At 40.1% G+C, this 10,173-nt stretch overlaps 1 pseudogene; it reads right to left on the bottom strand.

Annotated features, from left to right (window-relative positions):
* Positions 1 to 9,117: 9,117 nt before the first annotated feature.
* LOC110567278 (homeobox protein VENTX-like) lies at positions 9,118 to 9,834 on the bottom strand (annotated as a pseudogene).
* Positions 9,835 to 10,173: the final 339 nt, after the last annotated feature.

Raw genomic sequence — 10,173 nt, 5'->3', positions numbered from 1 at the left:
TTTATGAACAAAAGAAATGTGTTTTTCACCTTCTGAAGGCTGGAAAGTCCAAGCTCAAAGTGCCAGCAAGTTTGTGTCCAGTGAGGGTTAATTTTTCCATTCATAGGTGGTGCCATATTACTGAGTCCTCATGTGGTAGAAGGAACAAGCTTGCTCTCTGGGGACTCTTTTATAAGCACATTAATTCCATTTGTGATGACTCTGCTCTTGTGGCCTAATCAACATCCCACCTCCCAATACCATCACATTTGGGGTTAGGATTCCAACACATGAATTTTGGAAGAACACAAATAGTCTGTAGCACCAAAGTACACATTTTACTCTCAAATACAAGGTGAACTCTTAGAAACAACATTCAATGAAATCGTATTTTCCCAACAGGCCCCAGGAAGCTGAACTAATTGGGAAGTCTTGTGTGCTCTTCAAATAACTCCTAAGTTACAAAATAATAGATGGATTCCTAAATGACCTCTATCTTGCCCCAGATCTTAATCTCTCTTAAGTTAAAGAGGCTGAACTGGGTTGTAGTTGAACTTGGGAAGCGCCAAGTCTGACTTGAGTCACCTACTGAAACCCAGATTTTAGACCTGGCCTGTCATTCACTGATGATGAAACTAAGGACAAATCATGAGCCCTGAGCCACTGTTTTCATATGTATCCCTGTTTTATTTCTATCTCCCCTCCCAGCAGAAATACTAGATGTGAAAACAATGTGAAAAGTAACACACGCTGTGTAAAATATTAGCGCTACTCTTGACAACAGTGTCTCAGAGAAATTCAGATGTCATAGATTGTCATTTCTCAATTGTTACTTCCTCAATACTATGTCTAACTGGGCGGTTCTGGGCTCTAGTTCCTTTGGTTTTGTGGGAATCAAATCTCTGAAAGGCCCAGGTGAACGTGATGTGATGTGGTGCTTTTTCATTCTCAAGACACCTGGGTTCTTTCTGCAAAAAAGGGAAACGGGAAGAACCTTCAAAGAATAAAACTGGGTCTTGTCTTCCTGGGTTTGATTCCTCAAGTTTGATAATTTAGCAGTTTTTAGTTGGGTTACCCTGAACTAGGCCCAAGACTGGAGGAAGGACAAGAACAATTTCTCATACTGTACAAATGCCAAAGATAGAAGGGAGTTTTTCTTACGAGACCTCTAAGTTTGTAAGCCTGCGTATTATCTGTTGCTGTGTAACAAATAATCAAAACTTAGTGACTTAAAAAAAAAAAAAAAAAAAAAAACTTTAAAAAATATTTTTTTAAAAAAAAACTTTAAAAACTTTAAAAAAATATTCTCCTCACCATTGTCTGTATTTAAAGGGAGATTCAAACTGATCCCAGATTGAGAATGTCACTCTCTTAGCTACCTTTGCTAATCAGATTGTTTCACAGGTCAGGCATTTGTTCATCTGGTATGGAACTCACTTGAGCCTAAACTTACTCCCTCAAAGCTTCCTCAATATTCATTTTATAAGGCATGGATAATTCATCTGAACTTGTCCTCTGATTAAATTCAGAAGTTAAAATTAGTACCCCAAAGCCAGTCCCAAAAATGGCAGAATGAGAGATAGAAAACTCCACTTAGTAACTTAAAATCACATTCCATACTAAGAGAATAAACACCATACACCAAAATTATTGTAGGAAAACAGCCTGTTGCATGGCAAGAGTAATGCCATCTTGAAGCAAAACTGCCAGAAGGACTAATGTTTCACTCCAGCATACCAATGTATTCCAGCAGCAAGGTCAAGAAGCAATGCCTGCAGCATAGCTAACCCCTCATATAGAAGCAATGTCTGCGGCATAGCTAATTCCTCATAAGGAAACAATGTCTGCCGCATAGCTAACCCCTTGTAAAGAAACAATGTCTGCAGCATAGCTAATCCCTCGTGATGAAACAATGTCTGCAGCATAGCTAACCCCTCATAAACAATATCTTCAGCATGGCTAACCCCTTGCAGCATAGCTAGTCATTCATAAAGATGCTTATTGAACCTCTCCAGTCGTCACCAGTTTCACTAAAGGGTCTCAGACATAACCAGCTGCACATATTTTACCCAAAAAATGCTTGCTACGTAAAGAATACTTTCTAGAGGACGGGTGCAAGGATCCGCCCTCTAGTGGCTGCCTGAAACATAGCTTCTGTTTATACTAAATGTTTCAAAGACACTGGATTTGTCAGCCTCTTTCTTTGGCCTTTCAGTTCCCTCAGCTGCATTGTTGACAATTGGCTTTATTACTATTGATTTGGGTGCTTTCATTGGTTTGCAATCTGGTAGTCCAAACCCTCCAAGTAAGCCATTGTTTCAAACAGACATAGCAAATGCCGTGGTCCACAAGCCATCACGTATTGCTAATACAGACAAAAACCTCGTTCACTTGCCTATCACCAACAAACCAACAACTGGGGAAAAGGGTTCATAGTAAGTGGCTAAATTGGAGGACCTGCCTACAATCAAATGTTGGATATCCAACCTCAGCCTCAAGATTTGAATTGGCAAAAAAAAAATTACCCAGCACTTTGGGAGGCCAAAGAAGGTGAATCACAAGGTCAAGAGATCGAGACCAGCCTGGCCAACATGGTGAAACCCTGTCTCTACTAAAAATACAAAAATTAGCTGAGCGTGGTCACATATGCCTGTAGTCCCAGCTACTGGGGATGCTGAGGCAGGAGAATCTCTTGAACCCAGGAGGTGGAGGTTGCAGTGAGCCGAGATCACAGCACTGCACTCCAGCCTGGTGACAGAGCGAGACTCCATCTCAAAAACAAACAAACACAACAACAAAAAAGAACTGACACCTTATTAACAACATACACGCAAATGAGGCTGTATGATTTAAAACCTATTTGTAGTAAAATGTTTCTCATCACCCATCTGAGAAAAACCTTGGACTATTGGGAGATTCAGATTTAGACACTATTAATTATAGTGTTGATTGTGCCAGTCAAGTTCCAGCACTTTGGTACAGTTACAGCAGCATGTTAAATGGAGACATTACCTTAGCTAGCTGTGCACCAACAAAGCTCCTTGATTTCAAGAATATTTGCAAGTCAAGTTCCCAGGCACAACATTGCCTTCAAATTCCACGAGTGGCTCAGCCTTGTTATAATACAATAGAGGCACAAAAACATGATTCACATCAACCCTAGTGGCTATCCACTTGGGAAGGATACCCAAGTCTCACATCCCAGATGACAGTGGTCTGTCTAGCCTAGGAATTCACTGTTGGAGATGACTTAGCTTCAGCGGACATTGCCCCAGACCAATACTTCAGCACTGAAGATGACTTCACCTCCTGCATTGGAGATGACTTTACCTTGGACCCTTAGACTGCTTCCCCAACAATACCCCTGGGCTGCCCCTTATAAGGCCATAACAAATTGGACATGGGATATTTATTGTGTTTCTTCCTTTGATATTAGGAACTCTAATACTTTTTCTGAGCTCACTGTTTGCTAGACAATGATCCTGGTATATAAGATGGAGCTTGGACTCCTCTTAGGGGTTACCTCAAGCGTGAAAATAAAGAAAAATCTTTAGTTATTTCAAGGTAGCCCTGAGACGTATATAAGCGACTTGATAAGCAGGAAGGTGATTATAGCTTAAAACAATTATCCAAAGAAGTTAGAATCTCCTATGGAAACTAAGGTAACATCGTAACATTTGTTCCTGAGTTGTTTTTCAGAAACCCAGATTTCCACCAATAGACCTCAGTCAGGGAGAATTGAGGACTAAACTGTGACCACCATTCTTTGTTCTGAATTTCTGTCTGAGAGGCCTGGAGGAAGTCATACCCATGAGCCAGAGCTAACATTCTGTTCTGCTGACTCCAAATTTTTAAACAAAGGATCTGTTTCTTAACCAATTGCAAATCAGAACATCTTTGAATCTACCTATGACCTGCAAGCCCCCATTTCAAGATATCTCACCCTTTTAGGCCAAACCAATGTGTAACATCCATATGTTGATTTATGATTTTGTCTTTTTACTTCTGCTTTCCCAAAATTTACCCCTACCTTTAAAATCCCTCACTTGCAAGCAATTAGAGAGGGCAGGACTTAAGCAAGACCTGCATGATTTTCCTTGCTTGGTGCCCTGTAAATAAATACCCTCCTCTTTTCCTGCTGCCAACTTCAGTGTGGACATTTGGCCTAACTCTCCTGGGCAGGGACCCCTATTTGGTTTGATAACAATTGTGACTGCAAAGGAGCAGAAGTCCTCAGTGGGCACATCACTTGTGGCACATTGACTGCTGGCTGCAGCCATTCTCAAACCCTATCCAGAAGCTGCCTGATGACTGTATTCAGGGATGGATTCTTGCATCTGGCTGCTGACCAGCATTGTAAAAGAAGAACCTATGATGCTTTCTTTTTAGTTTTTAATTTTAATTTTTGTGGGCACATAGTAGGTGTATATGTTTATGAGGTACATGACATGTTTTGATACAGGCATGAAATGTGTATTATTAACCACATCATGTAAAATGGGGCATTCATCCCCTCAAGCATTTATTCTTTGTGTTACAAACAATTCAACTGTACTTTTAGTTATTTTAAAATGTATAATTATATTATTATTGTCTATAGTCACACTGTTGTGCTATCAAGTACTAGGTCTTATTCTTTCTATTTTTTTTCTATTTTTTTTTTTTTTTTTGAGACGGAGTCTTGTTCTGTCACCAGGCTGGAGCGCAGTGGTGCAATCTCGGCTCACTTCAACCTCCGCCTCCTGGGTTCAAACGATTCTTCCACCTGAGTCTCCTAAGTACCTGGAACTACAGGCAGGTGCCACCACACCAGGCTAATATTTGTATTTTTAGTAGAGATGGGGTTTCACCATGTTGGCCCGGATGGACTTGATTTATTGACCTCGTGATCCACACACCTTGGCCTCCCAAAGTTCTGGGATTATAGGCATGAGCCACCGTGCCTGGCCTCTTTCTATTTTTTCTACCCATTAACCATCCCACTTCCCTCCCACCCTACCCCCACTGCCCTTCCCAGCTTCTGATAACCATCTTTCTACTCTGTATCTCCATGAGTTCAATGTTTTGATTTTTAGATCCCACAAGTGAGTGAGAACATGCAATTTTTGTCTTTCTGTGCATGGCTTATTTCACTTAACATGATAACCTCCAGTTCCATCCATGCTGTTGCAAATGACAGGATCTGTTTCTTTTTTATGGCTGAATAGTATTCCATTGTATATATGTACCACATTTTCTTCATCCATTCATCTATTGATGGACTAGGTTGCTTCCAAATTTTGGCTATTGTGAACAGTGCTGCAACAAACATGGGAGTACAAATACTTTTGGATATACAAATTTCCATTCTTTTTTTTGTATAGACAGGGTTTCATTATGTTGGGCAGGCTGGTCTTGAACTCCTGACCTTGTGATCCGCCTGTCTTGGCCTCCCAAAGTGCTGGGATTACAGGCATGAGCTACCGTGCCCAGCCTGGATTTCCGTTCCCGGCTAATTTTTGTGTTTTTAGTAGAGACGGGTTTAACCATTTTGGTCTCGACTGTTCTCAAACTCCTGACCTCAGGTGATCTGTCCACCTCGGCCCTAAACTCCTTTTTAAAGGAGAATAAATTCTCTCTTTCTTTTTTGAGATATGGTTTGCCAGCTTGTTTCCTCTGGGATCTGGTGAGGGCTTGAGCCATGCCAAACAGGTGGATTTTGAATTTCTTTTGGGTGTATTTCCAGCAGTGGAATTGCTGGATCTTATAGTAGCTCTATTTCCAGTTTTTTGAGACCTCCAAACTGTTCTCCATAGTGATTATACTAATTTACATTCCCACCAATGGTGTAAGATGGTATCTCATTGTGGTTTTAATTTGCATTTCCCTTATGATTAATGATGTTGAACATATTTTCATTTTTTTTTTTTTTTGGCTACATGTAAGTCTTCCTTTGAAAAATGTACCTACAACCAACTGATCTTTGACCAAGTCAGCAAAAATCCTGGGGAAAGGCCACCGTATTCAATAAACAGTTCTGAGAAAATTAGATAGCTATATGCAGAAAACTAAAGATAGACCCATACTTCTCACCACATATAAAAATTAACTCCAGATGGGTTAAAGACCTAAACATAAGACCTAAACCTACAAAAAAAATCCTACAAGAGGCCAGGTGCAGTTGATCACACCTGTAATCCCAGCATTTTGGGAGGCTAAGGCAGGAGAATTGCTTGAACTCAGGATGGGAAGATTGCAGTGGGCGATAGAGTGAGACTCCGTCTAAAAAAAAAAAATTGAGAAGAAAACCTAGGAAAAACTCTTCTGAACATTGGCCTAGGCAAAGAATTTATAATCAAGTCCTTAAAAGCACAACAAAAAACCAAAAAGAGACAACTGGGAATTGATTATACTAAAAAGCTTCTGCACAGCCAAAGAAAGAGGTAAACAGACAACCTACATAATGGGAAAAAAATACTGCAACTATGTATCCAACAAAGGGCTAGTATTCACAATCTATAAGAAACTCAAACAACTCAACAAGAAAAAAAATTACCCCACAAATGTGGGCAACGTACATGTTTTCTTAATTTTATTTTGAGATTCTTACTAGTTAATCTAAATATAATTCTTTTTCTTTTTCTTTTTATACTGGGAATTTGATAAACTTCGTTGTTAATTTTTTTTATTTTTATTTTCTGTATACTGGATAATGCTGTCTGTGAATATAGACATTTTGATATTTCTTTGTTTATAATTTCTATAAAGTTGACTTTGTTTTATTCCTTTATAGAACTAGTGAAAGCCCCCTGTGTGATCAGAAGAAATGGTAAGAGAGACATATTTTTCTTATTTCTAATCTCAGAAGGAATCTTTTCATGCTTCCACCATTAAGCATGAGGTTAGCTGTAGATTTGTTGTTTTTACCAGGTTAGTTGAGAAATGTTAACTTTGTGAATATATATGTTGAGAAATGTTAAGTTTATGAATATTGATGAATGCTGAATGTATGACAGAATATATTGCTTGCTAGGAAGAATGATGGCAAGGAAAATCTAGCCACCCTCCTGCCCCAAGTGGAAAACTGCTTGGGGCATTCCAAAGCGGCAGGACAATGGATAAATATCACACACAGGTTAAAACAATTCTTTAAGATACCTGCCCCTGCCCCTGTGGCTCCCTTGTAGAGAATACTTTTTAGCCTGTTTGTAATCAGTTGTGAGCAGGCAACAGCTGCCTACTTGGTATATTTTTGTTTTATGACAAAATACAGAACACCTGTTTAATAATAACCACCTGTTCAGAGATAATTAAATATGTGGATCAGAATCTACTCAGGGCCTTCAGCCTGGAATGCAGTCAGCCCCTGAGGCTCTCAGTTTGGAAGGCTGCTGCCTCCACCCCCAACCCCCAGATAGATCCACTTTGCTATTCTATCTGGGTGTCTGCCTCTCAGTTCCTTTAGCACCGCCTGGGTGGGGGTCTCTATGGCTCAGCTGGTACTCGGTAAGTTTAAATACGTTCTCTTCTTTTCTGGGTTCAAGTTTTTATCAGAAATAGGGGTTGAGTAATGGGAAATCTGCATCTATTGTGATTATGTGTTTATCTTTTATTCTATTAATATGAGGTATTGATTTGGGGATGTTAAAGCAACCTTGCAATCTTGAAATAAATTCCACAATGTCATAGTACATTTCCTTTTAGTATGTTTTAAAATCAGTTTGATAATATTTTGTTAAATTGTTTTGCACAGATGTTTATGAGAAATGTGAACTACAGTAATTATTTCTTTCTTTCTTATGACTTCTTTCTCTAGCTTTCAAATTATGGTAATACTTGCCTCAGATAAAGATCTCAGAAGTGCTTCTGTACTCCTGCAACTTCCTAAAAACTTATGCAGGACTAATATGTTTTTCTTTAAGTATGTGATGAAGGTAATCAGTAAAGATATCTGTTTCTGAAATTTTCTTTGTATTAGGATTTTATTTTTGTTTTACATTTTATGGGTCAATTCAAGTTTTCAATTTCATTTTCTGTCAGTTTTAGAAATTTGCTGATTTCATGTAAGCTCTATGTCTTGTTCATACCTCACGTAAATCTTAACATATCTATACAGTTCACTGATAACTCCTCTACCATTTCTAATTTTGGCAATTTATGTCTTCCCTGTATCATTATCTATTTTGTCTTGATAACATTTTTGCTACTTTTAAATAAATGTTTGACAAATCCTAACGTGATGAGGATGCTCTTCAATGGATTTTTTTGGGGGGATGGGATTAAAACATATATAGTTGTAATGTATAAGTCAATAACTGCAGAAAAAAGAGGAAAGACTTTGTCTTGTGAAAAGTTTATCAGTTTGGTTAAGTGTTACAAGAAAAAACTTTTGGTTCCACTTATATTTTTAATTGTTTTTTCGTTTTCTATTTTGATGATTTCTGTTTTGATATTTAACTTTTCCTTTATTTTACTTGTTTCAAGTTAATTTTCTATTCATTTCTTGGCTTCATAATGTGGCATCTTATATTATTGACTTTTAGATTTTTTAATTGTTCTCATATAAGAATTTAAAGCTATAAATTTCCCTCTGACAACTACTTAGGTGTATCTCATAAAGCTTGTAGTATTTTGTGTTAATCTTTATTACAGTAAAAATATTTTTTAATTTACTTGTGATTTTTGATTAAAATCTCACAAACAAATGGAAAATCATTCCATGCTTATGATTAGGAAGAATCAATGTCATGAAAATGGCCATACTGCTCAGAGTAATTTATAGATTCGATGCTATCCCGATCAAACTACCAAGTATATGCAGACAGCATATACTTCAGCTTTGCTTTTTAAAAAAATCTAGTCTGAACATTTATGCTTTTTGATATGATGTAATTATTTATATTGGGTTTATATCTACCATATTGCTGTTTTCTGTAATTTTCATGTATTTTTGTTCTTTTCTCTTTTTTTTTTTTTTTTAACTTTCAGTGAAGAGGTAGTTTTAATAAACATATTCTCCAGAAATCTACCAACTTTTCCATGGGTCAGGGTGAGAGGTGCCGCCAGGATGTAGAAAGAACAGCTGAGTCCTGCGGGTAGGCGCCAGATCCGATCTGCACAGACCACGTGGGTGGAAGGCAAGGAGTCAGAGGCGCTTCCTCAAAATGAATCACCTGTCTCTGGTAGAGCACACAGGCCCTAAGGCCCCATGGATAGGACTGGTCCCAGCGTCTGAACGCTACTTCCTGGGCTTGTGGGGGTGGTACGCCAGAGGCTGCCCACAGCAGAAAGCCCACGTAGAGGCCAAGGCCTCTTGTTCCACTTGGCAGAGACCCCACAAGGAGCCAGAGGGCAGCATCAGAGCCTGGGGCCCCGGCAGGGGTGCCCAAGGACACAGCAGTTGCAGGCCATTGGCAAGGCCAGAAGATGGTGAGTGGAAAGTCGAGGGCACGTGGAGAGACCCTGAGAAGGGGCTGTTCATCTGGGAGTCCTGCATTTGCCGTTTGTGTTTCATCCGGTTGTGAAACCAGGTTTTTATCTGGGCAGAGAGGCATCTTCCTGGCCAGCCTCTTCCGGTCCAGAAGGCCCCGGTACTGGTGGTGCAGGAAGTCACGTTCCAGGGCGCTCATGTGCTTCCTGGTGAAGGAAGCCACAGTCCTCTCCGGAGCAGGCAGATTGGAGGACCTAGATTCCTCGATGCTGACGGCCTGAGGGGCTCCTGGTGCCGGATGTCTGGCCCCGGGCAAGGAGGCTCCCTGGGAGACACCGGTAGGAGGTGTGGGTCGGCCCTGGGCAGCTGCTCTGGGAGAGCCAGTCCACCAAGCCGAAGCTGGAGGGCTGCTGCCGGCCACGAGGTGGGGAGAAGGAGAGACGCATCGCGGTCAGGTAGGCCAGAGCGAAGGCTGGGCGGGGCTGGTCAGGCGCGTGATCCATTATCATATATTGTTTTTAAAAGACACAATACTATTGCAAACTTAACAGACTACGGTATAGGATACGCGTAACTTTTTGTTTTTGTTTTTGTTTTTTTTTGGTGTTTTTTTTAATTGCATTTTAGGTTTTGGGGTACATGTGAAAAACATGCAAGATTGTTGCATAGGTGCATACGTGGCAGTGTGATTTGCTGCATTCCTCCCCTTCACCTATATGTGGCATTTCTCCCCATGCTCTCTCTCCCCAGCTCCCCACCCGCTGCTGTCCCCCTGACTCCCCCAC

Source organism: Aotus nancymaae, unplaced genomic scaffold (assembly GCF_030222135.1).
Source record: "Aotus nancymaae isolate 86718 unplaced genomic scaffold, 86718_ANA_hifiasm-v0.15.2.pri h1tg000075l, whole genome shotgun sequence".
In the NCBI taxonomy this organism is placed as follows: Eukaryota; Metazoa; Chordata; class Mammalia; order Primates; family Aotidae; genus Aotus; species Aotus nancymaae.
The sequence above is the reverse complement of the archived record's forward strand: the minus strand, read 5'-3'. Positions and strand labels throughout refer to the sequence as shown.